The sequence below is a fragment of the Dermacentor andersoni genome, chromosome 3 (assembly GCF_023375885.2).
Source record: "Dermacentor andersoni chromosome 3, qqDerAnde1_hic_scaffold, whole genome shotgun sequence".
NCBI lineage: Eukaryota > Metazoa > Arthropoda > Arachnida > Ixodida > Ixodidae > Dermacentor > Dermacentor andersoni.
The window spans coordinates 215,980,045-215,992,971 of record NC_092816.1 but is presented as its reverse complement, the minus strand read 5'-3'; the positions used below and the strand labels follow the sequence as shown (position 1 = coordinate 215,992,971).

Sequence of the window (12,927 nt, the reverse complement as noted above, 5' to 3'; positions counted from 1 at the left end):
ACTATTTCGGCGCGCCTAATCCTTGACACGGTCATTGGCGCTAGAAATAAAGTTTGTTTTTCACGGCCTACTGTATACATCATCTATTCTTTAGAGCAAGTAGCGAATTCGAGTTCAGAGCTGCAAAGGTAAAGAGCGCAAACGCGTTTAAAAATTTTTTTTTTTTTTTTGATAACTGCAGTCCAGATATAGCGATCATCGGCTATAACGATCATATTTTTCGTCTTTCTCGATATCGTTATAAGTGGACTGCACTGTAGTTGCGAGAAGAATGCTTTTCCACAGTCGCTCAGGAGGACGCGAGGAGCACCGTGGCGCAGTATTAAAGATTGAAGTATGAATGCAGCAACTTCAGAGGCTGAGGCAGAACTCACACAAGTTGTTTCGGCGTAGCATGTCAAGTGATCAACGGCTGTAACAATCCATCGTTTACCGGTGAGAGTCACAGGAAGAGGACCATACAGGTCAATGCCAACGACTTCAAATGGTTGCGACGGACAAGGAACTGGTTGCAGTTGTCCGCTTGGAGCTGATGTAGGGAGCTTTCGACGCTGACATAGGGTGCAGGAAGTGACATACCTTGCTGTACTGGCGGACAATCTAGGCCAGTAGACGCGACCTTTGATGCGGTCATAGGTTTTCTGGAAACCAAGGTGACCAGCAATCATGTCGTCGTGAGAAGCCTGCAGGACAGGAACCCAGCGTTGACCATCAGGGTGATAGACATGACGGTACAGGACGCGGTTGTCAATCTTAAATTGCGTCAGCTGTCAACGAAGGCGGGCGTTAGGCGGGAGCGAAACTCCTTGAAGGTGGTCTATGATGCGCCGACAGTAAGAGTCCGCAAGTTGATGAGATTGGAAGAATCTGTTGTCGTGTGTAGGCATCTCGTCTACAGTGGCCAACAAGAAAGCATGTGAAGAGGGGTCGTGCGAAAGCTTGTCACAGATGGTAGTTGGAGGTCCATTGCATGGTGTCGTAAGAAGCAGACAGCGAAAAAGCGCGTCTGCATCCTGGTGTTTTTTCTGCACTTGTAGGTAATAGTAAAGTCGTATTCTTGCAGACGAAGGATCCACCGAACAAGCCGTCCAGACAAGTTCTTCAGCGTCGAAAGCCAGCATAATGCATGATGGTCTGTAACGATCGTAAAGTGGCGGCAGTGAAGATAAGGTCGAAACTTCTGCACAGACCAAATGATAGCTAGGCATTCCTGCCCTGTGATGGTGTAATTCTTTTCGGCCTTTCTCAGAACGCGACTTGCGTATGCGACGACCCTCTCAACTAAAGTGTCGTCTCGCTGTAGGAGAATGCCACCAATTCCGTGACCACTAGCATCCGTATGCAGGAGGGTAGGAGCAGCTTCATTAAAATGGCGTAGTACTGGTTCAGATGTGAGAGCGCGCTTCAGATGGGCGAACGCAGATTCACATTCGGGAGACCACACAAATGGAACATTAAAACCCAGTAATTTGTGCAGAGGTGACGCTACTGAGGCGAAGCCTCGTATGAATCAACGAAAATAGGAAGCAAGGCCTAGGAAACTACGCAAATCTTTGGTCTTTTCGGGACGAGGGAAGTGCCGAACTGCCGAAACCATGTCAGGATCAGGACGAATGCCATCTTTGCTCACAATGTGACCTATTACCTTGATTGTCTTGCTCGCAAAATGGCATTTCTTGGTGTTTAGCTGAAGTCCAGCGTTAGCAAGGCATGTGAGAACTTCATCCAGACGTTGCAGGTGCCGAGAGAAGGTTGACGAGAAAACAACAATATCGTCCAGATAGCACAGGCAAGTCTTCCACTTCAGGCCACGAAGAACGGTGTCAATCATGTGCTCGAACGTTGCGAGCGCATTGCAGAGGCCGAATGGCATGACATTGAACTCTGTTAGATATGGAGCTGTTTCCTGCGCCTACTTCGAGTTCCCCGGACCACATCGAATCGCAGCACATTCCAGAGGATCGCTCGAGCCAACAAGTTCACATGCCAACAAGTTCGTACGCCGCGGTAGCTATTCAATGCTTGAGTTTTCCAGAAAACGAAGGGATCGCCCGGCATTGTTGCAAGGAAAGTGGGTCCCGAAACATGACGGCTGCGATGTTCCGGGAAGGCCTGGCAGCGTCGCACCGGTCGCCTTTGAAGAGGGCATTTGCCACCTCAGCGGGGCCGTACCACCGGGAGCAGGTGAGCCTCGGACAATGGAGCCCAATCGTGCCCCTTCTCCGCCTTTGAAGAGAGCATTGCACCACAGCAAGGCAAGACTGCGGGGAGCCGCCGGGTGTGACATCACCGCACGGGTGCCTACCATTGGCCGAAGGTGGCGTCATCTGAGCGGGCTCTCCCATTGGCCGAACTTGACGCGACTTCCAGTCCTCGAAGGGTTTAAAAGAAGCATTCCAGAGAGACCAGAGCATTCCCTGATTCACCTCTCTCGAACTTCTTGCCGCGGGCCGCAGCGTCCGAGTTGCTGCCGGCCCGTAATGACTGTACGACTGTTACTTGACTCTCACCTCTCTGTATATAATGTAAAATAAATTCCCCCAAGTTTTGTTTTCATCCCGAAGTCCGTCCTTCAACCCCTACATCTGGTTGGCAGCGGTGGGATCGCCTCCGAATGCAACAGCTGGTGGCAGCGCTACGGATCAACCTTCGTCGAGAGAGATCCTAAGGAACTGGGAGTGCCGAAGAAGAGCGAGCCTTCGACCCAGGGAGTCCGGAGGAACCGGGAACAGCGGACAAATGAACCGGATGGCAGGGTGCTGCAACCGTAAGTGAGCGCGTGGTTTTTTTCCTTTTGATTCGCCAGACTCAAATGTTGTGTGTTCATTTTGATAGTTCTGGGAATCAGGAATTTGTTGCATTGTGTGTTTGCACAAATTAATTAAGGAAAACAGTTCTAACCACCTGTCGGGGCAGCTGCCATGGATCTTAGAAGGTTGACGAGGTTAGACTTGTTGTTGGTGTGCGACGATTTGGGAGTTGAGGCGGACGAACGGATGAAAACGCCAGCTATCATAAAGGCAATTAACGATAGTGGCAATGATGGCAAAAGCATTGAGCTTGCTTGGGAGGTGATACAGGAGCCACGGGAGCGGGAGCATCGTGAACGTGTGCGTGAGCGTCGTGAAAGTAAGAGTAAGCGTAAGCGTGAAGAGCGCGAGAATGAACAGAAGCGTGAGCTTCAAGAACTTACTCTTTGGCGTGAGCGTCACGAACGTGAGAAGGAACGCGAACGTGAGTATCAGGAACGTAAGCGTGAGCGTGAGCAAAAGTATGAGAGAGAGAAGGCAGCACTGATCAAAGAGATACAGTATTGTGATCAGTTAATGGCACAGAGACAACGGCTGTCTGAGAATTCTGTAGGTAATACAGAGCGAAAGAATGAGGCAGCATCGAGCGGCTTTTCGCCAAAAGCCGACGAGAAGAGTAGTGCCTGTGAGATTGGCTGCAGATTCATAAGTGAAGGGAAAAGGCTAGCTGCTAACGATGCCTTAGTGGCAACAGAGGCCGTTAAAAGCTGCAAGGAGAGCGACGAGGTGCTGTGCCAACAGATGACTGTAGAGACAGCTAGGCCAGCTGCGAACAAATTGGCACAGTTACCGCGCGTGTGCGTCGCTGGTAATGTTAGCGAGGTTGCTAGCGAAGAAAAGGGTACTGCTGACCCGACAGACGCGAGCACCCATGTAGAGCCAGATCTGCGTGCAGAAGTGAGGTGCGAACTGAGCGATGCAGTTGAGAGTAGTTCTCGGGATGGCGAGCTCCGTAGTTCACGAGAGAACAACTGCATTGTTCAGGGATCGGTGCGGCTCTCCGCCAGTCTAGATAGCCTAGATAGGGATGATTCCGTTGTTAATCATTCGGACTGTGCGCGTGAGACAGCGATCGATACCGACGGGCTGTGTGCCGATGCACAGCGTGAGCTGGGCAATGTAGTAGAGGGCAGTTCGCAAGAGTGCGAGTTGTCTAACTTGAGTAAAGCCTGCTGCATTGTGCCAGAGTCGGTTGGGCTGTCCACCAGTCGAGGCAAAGTGAGAGTAGATTTAAATGTAAATCACTCAGACTGTGCGGGTAAGAGACCGATCCGGGCCGACGAAATGTGTACCGGCCAGCACGAGGCACGAGAAGGCGACATGAAAGCGAGTGCAAAGAGAAAGCGCCGTAAAAAGAAGCGCGGTAAAGACCAAAAGACGGTAACTAATGTAGCGCCGCCAAAGATGGCGAGAGACCCAAACGGGCAGGGTGCGAGGAAAAAGGTGCGGTCGTCTCGGACGATGTTGACGCATCCAAAACGTTCGAGCCACAGGTCAAAAAGAGACCGCGAAGCATGTTCTGCGCGGACGCGGACAAAGGGCACGGGGCAGTTAAACTCCTCGTCGTTCCGTAGTTCTTTTTATAGCTCAGCGTGCACTACGAAGAAGCACAAGGTGGCAGGACGAGACCAGGTGGGGAGTAGCGACGCGGTCAATCGAGTTTGTGAGGAAAGCGGGGCGCCAGGACGCAAATTGGCAGGAGACCGTAACGTCTTGGGGGAGCTGATAGTGAGTCAGCCCTTTTGTTGTTCCTCGGCAGCCAGAGTAGCTTTCAAACCGCGACCACCTCGGGTTCGGCTCAAAGTATGAGTCAGACATAAGCGTTTGGAAAGGGAGGCCAAGAGCGCTTCCGTAGAAATGAAGTGTTTTGTTCTTTATTTTGAGCATCGGAAAGTATTCACGAATTGAGACTAGGATTTCTTTCAATGTGTAAGGTTTGAGCTTTGTTTGTGTTTTCGTTTGAGAAGCTCCGAGATTTGAACGATGCGTTTTATGTAAACCTGTAGTCTCGTGAGATGTTCATTAATAAGTAAATAGGCTTTCTTTTTGTGTGTGTGAGTAACCTGAGGGTCAAGGTTATTGTTGAAAGGCCTATCGTAACGCGCGTGTGTGTTATTTAACCTTCTTTCTTTTTGAGTATTTTTGAATTTTCTAAGGTTAAGCGCGATTTGCACTGAGAAGCGTTCTTAGTTCCATTAGCGCGTGTCCTGTGTGGACGGAAGGAAGCAGATTTATGACTGGGTTGCTGGTGTGTGTTGAGGGCTGCTGTATTCTGACTTCTTTAGTGAGCGTGCGTGGAAAGAGTTAGCAGAAGACGCATCATTTTAAGAGTTCTGCGGAGTGTGTAAGTCCCGCGAGTTTAATTGTTCGTTTAAGTCACGTGTCCTAGAGGGACTAAAGGAAGAAACGTGAGTAAGCGTAAATGAAAAGTTTGCCTACAACGCAAGTACGCGTTCTGTTTAATGACCACAAGGCTAGCGCGCTTGTGATTACGTACTTGTGAGGTTGACCAGATTGTTCAGTGGCACCAATACGTGCGATAAGTACGGCACTGCGATAGATTGGAAACATGCTGTTCGTGTAGTTAGGCCACTGAAGTTATGTTCGGCTGTTTTCATTTGTTGTTTGCAACGTCGACGACCCTTTGTTTTGCAACAACAATAGTACTCTGGTCTTGTCGGCATTCGGGGAGAAATGGATAGCGGTTTGGAAGGGTGGTTGGAACTGCTTTGTCAAAATTGGGGAAATAAAAGATCAGGGTTCATTTTGACTCAGTAATAGCCTGGCGAGTCAGGGGTGAAGAGCCTGCGCTTACGCGTGGTGCAGCGCTGTGTTGTTTTGTTTGTTTGACGTATGTTCTCCAGGGCCCAGGATCCCGAAGTTCGTCAATCGAGGCTCGACACCAATACCCTGCAGGTTCTTTCAGCGTTCCTCATGGCCAGCGAATTGAGTTCACCGGCCATTCAGAACAACCGGGGCGAGGACGAGCTGTTAGATATGGAGCTGTTTCCTGCGCCTACTTCGAGTTCCCCGGACCACATCGAATCGCAGCACATTCCAGAGGATCGCTCGAGCCAACAAGTTCACGTGCCAACAAGTTCGTACGCCGCGGTAGCTATTCAATGCTTGAGTTTTCCAGAAAACGAAGGGATCGCCCGGCATTGTTGCAAGGAAAGTGGGTCCCGAAACATGACGGCTGCGATGTTCCGGGAAGGCCTGGCAGCGTCGCACCGGTCGCCTTTGAAGAGGGCATTTGCCACCTCAGCGGGGCCGTACCACCGGGAGCAGGTGAGCCTCGGACAATGGAGCCCAATCGTGCCCCTTCTCCGCCTTTGAAGAGAGCATTGCACCACAGCAAGGCAAGACTGCGGGGAGCCGCCGGGTGTGACATTACCGCACGGGTGCCTACCATTGGCCGAAGGTGGCGTCATCTGAGCGGGCTCTCCCATTGGCCGAACTTGACGCGACTTCCAGTCCTCGAAGGGTTTAAAAGAAGCATCCCAGAGAGACCAGAGCATTCCCTGATTCACCTCTCTCGAACTTCTTGCCGCGGGCCGCAGCGTCCGAGTTGCTGCCGGCCCGTAATGACTGTACGACTGTTACTTGACTCTCACCTCTCTGTATATAATGTAAAATAAATTCCCCCAAGTTTTGTTTTCATCCCGAAGTCCGTCCTTCAACCCCTACAACTCGCAGAGCCCACCTGGCGTTGAAAACGCCGTTTTCTCCTTATCGTCCTCATGCATAGATATCTACCAGTAGCCGGAACGTAAATCGATGCTGGAGAAGTACTCGGCACCCTGCAGGGAATCCAAGGCATCGTCTATTCGCGGCATAGGGTATACATCCTTGCGTGTGATCTTGTTAAGTGCTCGGTAGTCAACACAAAATCAAACAGAGCCGTCTTTTTTCCAAACCAAAACAGCGGGGGAAGACCAAAGGCTAGCAGAGGGACTTTCCTCTCGGCTAGCGATACGCTATATGGTCTACGGCACACGATGGATGTACCATCTGTCCCTATCCGATGCGTCATAATCAAAGTCTTTCCCAACGAAGCTGAATGCGCATCAAACGAAGCTTCATGTTTTTGGAGCAAAGCAAGCAATTGTTGTGACTGCGAAGGTGTCAGGTCAGAACTGATGGCATCTGCAAGAGCAGAAGGATATGCGGCCCGTCCGGTACAAGGAACTTCAGAGGAAGCTGGTTTAAAGGAAACAACAGATATAGGCTCCGATTCAGTGGTGCAAGCCAATGTAGTGCCTTTAGGGATGAGAATCTTTTCAGATGTCGGGTTTGTAGCGTAGAGAAGTGCAGAGCCATGATCAAACCTAACGAGCCCTGATGCAAAGGCTATCCCTCTTGCGAGACAGCGTGCAGATGGTAATACGAGCACGTCGCCGCAGTCAATCACACCAGACGTGATAGTAACAATGCTTTGATGGCGAGGAGGTAGCGCGGTATCTTCTGCAGCAAGCAAGTGAAGTGGTGCGTCACCTGCATGAAGTGAATAGGTTGTGTCGGTCATGTGGAGAACGCGTTGCCCACAGCAGATGGAGGTGGAGGCCGTAGAAAGAAAATCCCATCCCAATATGAGCTGCTGGGCACACGAACTTAGCACTGCAAATTGTACGTAATGCAGAAGTCCATCGATGGAAATACGGGCAGTGCACATGGCGATAGGTCGAATGGCGGCGCCTTGAGCAGCGAGTAGCGTAGGTCCATCACAGGGGGTCGTAACTTTCCGAAGTCGCGAACACAATTCACGGTGAATGACTGAAACACTAGCACCAGTGTCTATTAAAGCTTCTACTTGTACACCTTCTACTACAACCAATATCACATTGCACGAGCGCGATGGAGGAATTTCTATCCTGTCGTTCGATGCAGCTTTTCCTCCAAAAGCTGCATAATTCAGTTTTCCGGACGACGCTCGGCGAACTGAGAAGCAGGTCTCAGTGGGGACGTAGAGTGGCGAAGGAGTGACGGCGAGCGGCATCTCGCAGGACGGTACGTCTGAGCCGTCTCGGATGCTACAGTAGGTGATGGAGAGCGTTCGCGCGGTGGACCATAAGGTCGGCGTTGGTCATGGAAGCTTCCTAGACATTGGAAAGTAGCTACGGGCGAAAAGTCATCCCGTTCGTATACGTCATATCCGCGACGCTCGTCTTGCTGGCGCTTGCGGCAAAAACGCGCTATGTGGCCACGATAGCCGCAGTAGTAGCAGATGGGACGAGGAGGACGCCACTGCAGGTAGCTGGTTTGGGTAGATGCGCAGGTAGTCATGGAAGCTATGTGGGCTGGTGTTGGTTTTGGAGGCATCGGTGGAACGATGACTGGAGTAGCTGCGGCTACTTGTGCGTACTTTGATGGGGCCCTAGGGGTTAGAGGGTCCGTGTACGCTGCACCAGCCATGGATGCCAATTCCTCTTTGATAATGTCTCGCAGATTGGTATCGGAGGCATGAGAAAGCATAGGCCCTGCAGCTAAGCCAAGATACTGGAGCTCTTCCCGAATTATTGCACGTATCACTGCTCGTAACGTAGGGTCGGTGGCGGTAGTGTTTGCAGTGGTGTCTGGCTGCAACCGTACTGATTCGAGTTCGTCAAGGCGCTGGCAAGTAGCGACGATAGCGGGGTTCTGGATGGCTAAAGCATTCAAAGCAATAGCTCTGATGCCTTTGAGGATGTGGTGAACCCTGTCTGATTCGGTCATGGCCGTGTTCACGCGTCGACAAAGAGCAAGCACATCTTCGATGTACGACATTTAAGATTCACCGGGTTGTTGCTTGCGAGTGTCGAGCGTCTTTTTTGTGAGGGCGGAACGAACAGCCGGTGTGCCGAAGATTTGGCGGAGCTGGTATTTGAAAGCGCCCCAGTTCGTGAAATCAACCTCATGGTTGAAAAACCAAGTCTTCACTACTCCTGTCAGATAAAAGGCGACGAGACGTAGCTTGGACGCATCGTCCCAACGGTTAGCCGAACTCACTCGGTCGTAGTCGTCCAGCCAATCCTCAACGTCTTCACCGCGAAGTCCAGCAAACAGATGGGGATCACGCTGGTGCCCACTGACAACTCAATACGGAGAGGCTGGGGTAGCCGAGGCCGAGATGGTGAAAGTGCCTGTTGGCTCGTCCTGCGACATGCTGGCGGACAGCTGGCACAATCGGCGACCCGATCGAAGCTCCAGGAGGTTGAGCGGGGAGTCAGAGGACGGAGGACCGAAAAGCACACTCCACCACTTGTGACGCAGCAGTTGTCACTACGTTTATTCCGAGTCGAAGATGCGGCGAACCGATCACGCCCACAGCACAGATCACACTCGAGAGCCAGCCCCACAAGCGATGATGAAGAAGAACCCCATATGAACCCCACATGATCATGATCATGTACAGATGACAAAGAATAGCTTATAAATGGTCACAATATACATATATATATATATATATATATATATATATATATATATATATATATATATATATATATATATATATATATATATATATACGAGGGTTGATCCAGAACTAAGGTTCCCATCAATTTTAGAAATAGATAACATTGCTTAATCTCATAGAAATTTACATCATTGGAAAGATGAAACTTTGCTCTATTTTTCTACACAATCGCCATCTTTTTTTATGCATTTTTGTAGATGGTGCTCCAGTTTCTGTATCCCAATGTCGTAGAACTCCGCCGCCAAAGCGTTGAGGAAGTGTTCCACCTCTTCTTTGACTTCATCATCGCTCCGGAAGCTTTGGCCACTCAAATGTTCTTTTAACTTGGGAAACAAGTGATAATCACTAGACACAAGGTCTGGACTGTATGGTGGGCGGGGCATGATAGTCCACCCAAAGCTTGTCAAAAGTTCCTGGGTTTGAAGTCGAGCATTGTCGTGAAGCAGCGTTACACCAGCTGCCGGTCGTCCTTGCCGGCTGTTCTGGATAGTTCGCCTGAGTTTTCTTATTGTTGCACAATAAGTGTCTGAGTTGATTGTTGTCCCATGTTCCATGAAATCGATCAGCAGAAGGAGTTTGTTTGAAGTTCTTTGCGACTGGTGACTCTGGGTGACGCCACTGCTTGGATTTTTGTTTCATTTTGGGAGTGAAATGAAATGCCCACGTTTCATCTTCTATAACAATGGAGTCCAACAATCTTTCCTTATCTTCTCGACACTTTTGAAGAAACTGGCGAGCACAGTCAAGGCGTTTCTCCTTGTGGTCTGGTGTCAATAGCCGTGGTACCCATCGAGCACAACACTTGTGGTAACCAAATTTTTCAGTCAAAGCTCTTTCCACTGTACCGTAAGAACTCCCAGGAATCTGAGCAACAAGTTCGCGGACGGTGATCCTCCTGTTTTGAAGCACTTCGTGTTGGAACATCTCGATAACCGCCTCCAAAACTGACGGTCTTCCACTCCGTTCTTCATTGTGAACTTCCTCCTAACCAGCACTAAACTCCCTGCAAAACTTTCGGACATGTTGAATGGACATACATTTGTCACCATACACATCTGTCAACTGATGATGAATATCCACGAGTGGAGTGCCTTTGGTGTGCAAAAAGCGAATTATGGAACAAACCTCGCACTTGGCGGGATCAGCAATGGGAACATCCATATCGGACGGCTGCTGAGCCAAGAATGAGTGGCACAGCGAAGCGCAGCCAGGGGGAATCGAGAGTGAAGGAACAGCCGTGAGCAGCCGTGTGGCCGGATTTCGCCTCACAACTTCCCTTGTGGCTGGAGCTTTTTGGGAACCTTATTTCTGGATCAACCCTCATATGTATATTTTTTCTGGCCTCATTGTTGAAAAACACTGCCAATATTAGGTAACCTTTAATAACATTGAAGCACCAAATATCGCTGTGCCAAATGCAAGATGTCGCAACTTCGTGAGCTGCACCTGTTCTAAAGCGACCATGTACAGCCTCGACAACGAAGCATTTGGCACCTTTTTTTGTTATACATCTTGCAATAGAGCAGGCTAAGGATGTTCAGCAAAAAGAAAACAATTGTTTACTGCAAATTGAAGAGATGCTTTGTGGAAAAAATAGCAAATTTCTTTCTACACACATTATCCCACAAAATGTGTGACCTGCAGCTCATCTAGTGTCAACCAATTTTTGAGGACCTGCAAAGCCAAAGAGTAGCAAAAACCATCTCACGATGATTGTCGATGGTAATGCATTAGCACTGAATCAATACAGTGACACAACGTATTGCCACCATCAAAACGAGCTATGCATGAGGCGTGTACTGAAGCAGGAGGCCTATTTCACACCTCCCAAAGAACATTCAGCACCACCTCACACCGCCAACACCACCACTGCCACGAGCGTCGCCAATGCCACGCCGGTGCGTGCGAACGAGAAACGCGTCATGCGGCAAATGGGCTCCCCTATCGGTCTTCTTTCTGGACAAGCTGTGCTGTCTAGTGGCACTGCCGAGAGGTCCATGCCTGGCCTACGACATGAGAGGTGTGGCGCACCAGAGCTTGTAAACACTGAGAATTGTTCCCTCACTTGTCTCATGTTAAGTGGCATGTGTCCATTGACCCAAGTTGTCGAGAGGTTCATTGTAGAGAGGCACATACCCAGTGCATTTGTGGCCCAGCCTGCAAACCTCGAACCTTAAAGCAGTGTTTGACGAGTCGCGCCGTGCTAAAAATCCTCTCATACTCTACGTTGCTATGTGGTATCACGAGTAAATCCAGCATCGCCTTAGCAAATCGGTGAAACATGTTTTCCATCAGTGCTTTTCCTTTTTCCAACCACAGACCACTGCATGTCCCACCTTTCTTCATTAAGAATGTCCAATGGAAGACTGTATGCCTGTAGTGTGGCAAACTCAGCGTCGAGAGCATCTAAAGTGTCTCCAGCAGATTCATTGTAATCTCTGGGCAGCAGCTGAGGGAAACTCTGAATAAAGAAACGAAGACTCGAGAGCGATGACTGTGAAATAAATTTCAGGTTGGCCACCTCCGCGTTCTTCATAGTTGAGTTTAACCAGAGTTGCGTTTTAGAGTTGCATCTACATCCATAGCGCTTCGCCTCGTCACATTCCGGAAATCTTTTCCGTAGAAGAGGCCCAACGTAGTTGCTGACACTAAGGGGTAGGTTGTGTTTGACGTGAAATCCCGTAAACAGGCACTCCACATGCATGACACTGTCGTCGCACTTGTTCCGGAGAAAGTTCACTATGTTGCCTTGCTGCTCGGCAGTGCGAACATAGCTTTTATGCTTCGCCGTGGAAACGCGCAGTTTCAAGTCGTCATTGACACTGTGAGACACACTGACGTCGCATCCAAACATTCTACAATATGCAAAATGTTCTCCTTTTCTTGATGTCAAAAAGCACGGAAATTCAGAAGTATAAGTTCGCAAAACTTCTGCAAATACCTTTTCTTCGACTTTGATAGCGCCATGGCATCAAGCACACAAGGATTCAAACTTTACACGGTGCACCGCACACAGACAACATAGGAAACACTAATCATAAACACAAGCAGCAGCACCAAGATGCACCATGGAGGAAGGCATACATGAAATGCAAGAACTACATTGGCTCTGGCTTTGGTCAGCTTACTAGGCGCTGTAGTCGGCTGCTTAGTCGATGATACCGATGGTGCTAGTGCTGCCGTTGTTGGTGATGCTGACGATTACGATGTGGCTGTAGATTCCGCGGTGCCGGTTTCACAAAAACCATTATTGCGCGAACAGAGACCACTTTTCGGGAGATATAAGATAGTGATCGTATAATCGGAAAGTCTAGTAAAAAATCAGGAGTCTCCCGGGCGAATCGGGAGGGTCGGCAGGTATGCACACCCAGTGCATTTGTGGTGCAGCTCACTAAAGCATTGTCGCGAAAGGCATTCACTAAAGAGTGGCCCATACCCAGTGCATTTGTTGCACAGCCTGCAGACGTGTCGGGTTGCTGTCCCTGAAGAACCCTTGTGAGATGGGTTTGATTCCAGTCAGCATCAAATATATTTAAGCGATCTTTTTTATCACTGCAAAGAGGCACGCTCCCTAGTTACCCAAGCTGGTGTCAAAGACATGAATTGAAGACCGGCACACACCTTCTGGCACATACCCAGTGACCCAAGTTGGCATCAAAGAGG

General features: G+C 49.6%; 1 protein-coding gene across 2 annotated transcripts in view; it reads right to left on the bottom strand.

Annotated features, from left to right (window-relative positions):
* Window positions 1-12,927, bottom strand: part of LOC126536378 (poly(A) RNA polymerase GLD2-like) — a 149,676-nt gene that overhangs the window by 30,409 nt on the left and 106,340 nt on the right. The window lies entirely within an intron of this gene.